The following is a 7,011-nucleotide window of genomic DNA, read 5'->3' as shown; positions in this document are numbered from 1 at the left end:
GGCTAAGAAGATTGTCGAAGTCCCCAAAATATGAACAATTTCCTCTTGCTGCTGGACTGAGGAGAGTAGTCTATAAACATCTAATCACAGGAAATCCACTTTGGATTTGCCCAACGAGCAATTTATGCAAAATAGTCATTGAGCTTAAAATAATTATCACTTTCTACCCATTTAAAAATTATTTACAATATATAACTACACAGTTAAAACTAATTATCTAACATAGCTTAGCTTAGCTTGGGCTCAGCTTGGCTTGGTTCGGCTTAACTTGGCTTGGTTAAAAAAAATGGGTAGAAGTGGGTAAATAATTTGTGGTGAGTGAGTATTTGCAAAAGATCCCCAATTATTATTAATAAAGGATGAGAAAGCCCAACTGGGAAACATGCCATTACGAATTTGAGCTCGTGATACATTTTTTGCATTGTGATATCTAGACTAATAAATTATCCCTTAAAGACTGTATTTGTTAAATGACAAAACGTAAAAGGCAATAATCTACGTTTTATGTAAATTTGGAGTTTTGAATTGAGAATTAGTTGTTATATAGTGCATTTTAAACTAGCATAATACTTCATTTGATTGAAAACAAAGACCAATTTTAAGAGGTAATGATCTCCTATATTACTTACAATTAAATTAGAAGAAAATGATCCTACAAAGGGCAGGGCAATCCGGTGCACAAAGCATTCCGCATCGCATTCATGCAGGGTTCAAGGAACGGTCGCACCCAAGGGGTGTTGATGTAGACAGTCTACCCTAATGCAAGCATTAGTGGTTGCTTCCACAGCTCGAAGTCGTGATCTATAGGCCACAAAATGATCCTATAAAGATCTCATGTATTTTACTGATCTCTAGTGAAAAGTTTCATATAACAAAATTAACATTAGTAAAGGACTACAAAATCAAATCTACCCAATATTAATCAACATCAAATATATGGTCTGTTGTATGACTTTTTCTTTGTTCAGATGGTGGCAGACACAAATATAAGGCTAATCCTATGGTTCAACTGAACTCATTACTTTCGTATCGAATTATGTATTACATATTAAAAAATTAAACTATAAAAATATATAAGATTATATCCACTTTAAATCCAATGACTTTAAATCTTGAATTCCCCTAAGATGGTTGGGGTTGAAAAAGTGAGATGGACCAGGAGTTGTTTGAACATAACAAATGAAAGAGAAGTAGAGGACATAAGGTCACAAGGCAAAGCATTTAAGGTGAAAATACAGCATTTGAGAGGGAAAGAAGAAGGTATAATTAAATGTGTCACATGTTTGTCTAAAGTTGTTGGGTAAAATTCATTATGCAAGCCACACTCACTACTACTACACTACCCCCTTTCTCTTTACTTTTATCATCATTTAAGGATTCAACAATACTCTCTTTGCTTCTCCTCACTTTACATTCAATGTCTTTACCCCACATATGTCTCCCTTTTTGCTTATGTGTACTTTGCTACTGCATTTGTTTTACTGTTCTTTACTTTTTGCTTGTCATAGTTTGACCCTTGAGGTTGTGATATTGTTTGATGTTAAATTCGTCAAATTGTGCCCTTGATATATCATGTTTTTTTCTTTTTTTCAGGCAAATAGTATTAGTATCAGTCTTGTATTTAGGTATTTTTTTTACCCGCAGATTCTTTTATGTATGTTATTTCTTTCACTTTGGCTATATTATTATCTTATCTTTTTGTTTTTGCGTGTTGTTTCTGTTTCTTTTTCATCTTTCTTTCGGTCAAGAGTCTATCGGACACGCGTTCTTTACTTTCACAAAGAGTAAAATCTGCGTACACACTACCCTCTTCAAATTCACTTTGTGGATTGTACTGTGTTTGTTGTTGTTACTGTTGCTCTCAATCTCGAAATAAGATATTCTTACCCATGTATCCGATTTACGCAATGAAAAGCAAACTTGCCGAATGGGGCTTACATGTATTCAATAGTGACATTTTCCCTTTTTCGTTTACTAAAAGAGTGTGAAACAAATATATAACATTTCACAAACTCGTGAGACTATCCTCTTAGAATCGTTATTTGGATGAACGAAATCTATCCGAGACATATATGCACCAATTTCTAGCAAAATTGGTGTACGATCAGTTAGTTTGTTAGTAAAATATGAAGTTATCGTGTGATCAAACGATCCTATGAACTTCTGATGTTCTACTAGTTTTTTATTTTTTTCATAGAAATTTTGTTGAAATCCTTATTCTTTTTTAGACACGACGAATTCAGGGATGTGAAATTAATTAATTGCAATACCAAGATAAACTTATGCAACGATTGAAAGAAATGACTTGGAATTTTGGGGTGTTATTACCACTTTCTCAAGCTCAAGTGGATAAGTGTCACTTTCCAAGACTTTAAGGGTCTAGGTGTAACTAACAAACTCACATTTGGCGAATTGGACTTGCAATATACTTAACTATTGCAAGTTGATCTGAAGGATCTTTGCATTATTTCTTACTCCCTTCCTATATTAAGTGGAGAATTGAACTACAAACAAAATATTTTTCAGAAAGAAAGAAAGAAATTGGAATGTGAACAATCAACATCAACAGATTCAGGATTCTAGTTATATCGAAGGAAAATGAATAACCACTCTTAATCCATTATATGTAAAATAAGTATCAATATTGTCACACTTCAAACTAAGAAAATGTCATTGTCACGAGTACTTCAATCTAGTGATACCGATGATAGTCTAGAGACATACAATAGGTGTATGTTCAATTCTCATTGTTCTCGTCTACTTAATTACGTTTGATAATCCCCTATAATTTAAAATTAAAAAAGAAAAAAAAAACTAAGAAAAGGTCACCACTCAGTATCTATCCCTGGATATAAATTTTTGGGAAGTAATTCACCAAAACCTCATGTGTTCACTTTTCAGTTATAATTTCTTTTTATGTACGTACATTTAGGAAGCACTGAAAAAGGAAGAGAAAGAAAAAGATCTAAAATTATGTTATTGCATTTTCATCTTTTCATATCAAGGACCCATGAAAGTTAGTCCCCATTTATGTAAATTGTAACAGAAAAAAAATTATAGTTTTTTTCTTGTGCATATTATTTTTAGTTTTTCCGGATAAAAATAATTCTGAGTTATATTTCCAATTTCTTTTGATGAGGATACAATAAAACTTCTTGTAAATAATAAACTATACCCTAAAATGAAGACTTAATGTGTAATATACGAGAACCTAGAGGAGGTCACGGGTTTCGATTAATCACGTGACAAAAAGGAGCAACGACAAATGAAATTCAAATAGAACGAAGAAAAAGTAAACAAAAAACAAACTAAAAAGTAGTCACGGGTGATATCTGTATATACTTTTTTATTCTTTTATTTTTTCTACTTTCTTGCTTTTTTGACAATCATTTCTCGTAACTGGAGGTACAAGGAAGGAATATATAGCAGTGGTAGAATATAATAGTACAGTAGTCCATTACTATAAATGAATAAAAGTCAATTTTCGAAAAGAAGAGAGTCAAAATTGTCTTTGCTTTGCTTCTCGTCAAAGATTTTGGAGGTGCTTCAATCATATTATATTCTCTGCTAAGGATTAATTATATTCTCCTTTACGTTCATTACGTACCCTATTATATTTCTCAAATGTACAAAAATATAGGAGTAATAGTTCTTTTATTTCACTGCTTTTAGTGGAACGAACATGAGCAGTACATTGTTAATTAACTCAGCAATACAGATTCGTGAGTTCTATTAGATCAAAATAGTTAAGGTCAAAGGCCTAGGCGGACTTTCGACAAAGCGGTGTAAAAATTTAAATAAATAAATAAATCACTATAATAAAAAGCGGTGTAATATATATATATATATATATATATATATATATATATATATATATATATATATATATAATAAAAATTTCAACGAAGTGGTGTCGCGTGACAACACTGCTTGCCGCAAGGTGTATTCGCCCCTCATTAAGATTGTGCATATAATAAACCAATTCGTGAAGTCCATTGAGCCAAAGCGGATAGTACTATGTACAGTTAACACCTCTTTATAATAACATCATTTATCTAAAAAACTTTTGACTGATGTATAGGAATGTTGTTATATAGAACATATAATACAATATAGTAATTTTTTCTTTTTAATTAAAGAATTTTATTACCAAGTATCAAATATGTACAAGTTCAAAATTGGAAAAACTGGAGAACCACTGAGCTATTGCCTGCAAGTAGGACATGAAGCCCCAACTGCAGTGATCATCTTATCTTTCTCAGTATATCTTCCAACCAAGAGGTTGTGAGTTCGAGTCACCCCAAGAGAAAGGTGGGGAGTTTTTGGAGGGAGTGAGCCGAGGGTCTATCGGAAACAGACTCTCTACTCCATGGTAGGGGTAAGGTCTGCGTACACACTACCCTCCCCAGACCCCATTAGTGAGATTATACTGGGTTGTTGTTGTTGTTACACTATGGATAACTATTAAGCTCTCTCAATCTATATTTTATCTTAATTTTCCTGTTGCCTCTCTGAAAGATGTCCTGAACTAATGATCCAAGTATCCCCTCTACATGCTGAGACTTAGCCTTTAATATTCTTGAGTTCCTCTCTGTCCATATGTAGTAGATGCAGCCTGCTAATGTCATTATATATACTTTTGCCTTTGGTGTTTTCCCCTTCATTTCCTTTGTTGCCCACTCCACTTCTTCCTCCCATGTCATTACTGATTTTTTGAATCCCCTGCCATTTCAATAACCTTTCTCAAACCTCTCTAGTCACCTTGCATTCAAAAAATAGATGTTGCATGGTTTCATTTTCTTCCTTACAGAGTTCACATGTTTGATCCATCATCGTTCCCCAACCTGCTACCTTGTCTTTGGTATGTAGTCTTGATTGTAGTACTAGGTTTAGTATAAAATCCCACCTAGGTACAACATAGTTGTTATAAGTTAAGTTTCCTCCATGACATTTTAGGATAGTCTTCTCTCAACTGATGGTACATCACTTTTATGGAATATGAATTCATTTTCAGTAGGTCACTGATGCACAACCCTGCCTTTGACAAATATGTTTTAGCTTTTAGTATCTTGTTTAGAACCCAAGAAGCTTGGTTGACTTAAATTTTCCAAATATTTCTTCCTTTCCCATAGTATATATGGACCCACCTTACCCACATCTTATCTTTCTTTGTGCCTAAGTTCCACAATAACTTAATCACAGCAGCCTTGTTCTTGGTCTCCAGATGTAGTACATTAAATCCTCCTGTTGTCCTTGGCCAGCATACTTTCTCCCATTCTAGTAGTGCTCTTCTTGATATATCATATGTGCCTGTCCATAGAAAACTTCTCCATATTGCTTCTATCAACTTAACCTTTGATAGCACAAAGATTTGTGACCAGAAGACTTGAATTGAGAAGAGTACATTCTTTATCAACTGAAGTCATCCAGCATATGACAGGAATTTTGTAGTCCATGAAGTAATCCTCTCTATCATCTCCTCTAACATTGATTGGCATTGCACTATTGAAATTCGTTTAGAGCTCAACGGGACTCCAAGATATCTGATTGGCAATTTCCCTTTGGCAAATCCAGATGCTGCTAGTATCTCATCTTGCATTTCTCTACTGATACCTCCAAAGTAAATGAAACTTTTATTTTTATTTACTATCAGACCAGAACACCTTAAGAATTCATTGAAACAATCCATGAGCAATCGTATTGATCCCACTTCTCCTCTACTGAAAAGGAGCAAATCATTAGCAAAACTCAATTGTATAATCTGCATCTTTGCACATTTTGGATGAAAATTAAAATATGGATTTCTCTGTAGAGTTTTAAGTTTCTTGATTAGGTACTCCATGGCAATCACAAACAAGAAGGGGGACATTGGGTCCCCCTGTCTTAGACCCTTCTTGGTTAGAAATGGTGCACAAGGTTTCCCATTTATAATGATCAAGTAAGACACAGTTTTAACACATGTCATTATCCACTCTATGAAAAGTCCTGAAAGTTCATAGCACTGAGTACTTGTTTCAGGAAAGGCCATTCTAATAAGTCTTATGCCTTCTGCATGTCTACTTTCACCATATACTTGGGAGAAACTCTTTTTCTGTTATATCCCTTAACTAGCTCATGGCTAATTATAATGTTATCATAGATCACTCTACCTGGGACAAAGGCTGCTTAATTCTGATCAACTAGGTAATCCATAACTCCTTGTAGCCTCTTGGTTAAGATCTTTGATATCAGTTTATACACTATAGTGCAACAAGAAATGGGTTTGAATTGTTTGACAGTAGAAGGAATATTGACCTTTGGTATTAGAGTGATTGTGGTGTAATTAATAGGCAGATACATTCTCCTAGTATCAAAGAATTATATCACTACCTCTGTTATCTCTGTCCTTATGGTATTCCAGGCTTTCTTGAAAAATATAGCATTAAATCCGTCATATCCTGGAGCCTTGTTGTCATCTATATCATTGAGTGCATTCCTTACCTCCAATTCGGATACTGGTTTAATCAGCTTTAATTGCATTTTTCTGGTCAAGCACTGGCCATCTTTCATGACTTGTGGATTGATTGCAGGTAGTGCAGTAGCAGCTTCTCCTAGGATTTGTTTGTAGTACCCAAGAATTTGCTCCTGTATATCATTTTCCCTTTCTATCAGATTACCTCGATCATCTACTAGGGTTCTGATATTATTTTGTGTCATTCTGCTTTTCATGGTTGCAAGAAAGTAGGATGAATTGTCGTCCCCTAGTTGCAGCCACTGATTCCTGGATTTTTGCTTTACTACACTTTCTTCAATTAGTACCCATTTCTCCATCTTCTCTCTAATCATTTTCTCTGCCTATTTGAGTTCATTGGAGTTTTCTTGCATCCTTAGATCCTCTTGCACTTTCATTAATTATTGTCTGTAACTCTTTATCTTGTCCCCTATTCTTGAGTATTGCGTTGTGTTGATTTTTTTGATCTCCTGCTTGACCTTTTTCAGTTTGCCCCATATATTCTCCATGTGATCTCCCTT

The sequence above is a fragment of the Nicotiana tabacum genome, chromosome 24 (assembly GCF_000715075.1).
Source record: "Nicotiana tabacum cultivar K326 chromosome 24, ASM71507v2, whole genome shotgun sequence".
In the NCBI taxonomy this organism is placed as follows: Eukaryota; Viridiplantae; Streptophyta; class Magnoliopsida; order Solanales; family Solanaceae; genus Nicotiana; species Nicotiana tabacum.
Note: the sequence above shows the minus strand (reverse complement) of the source record.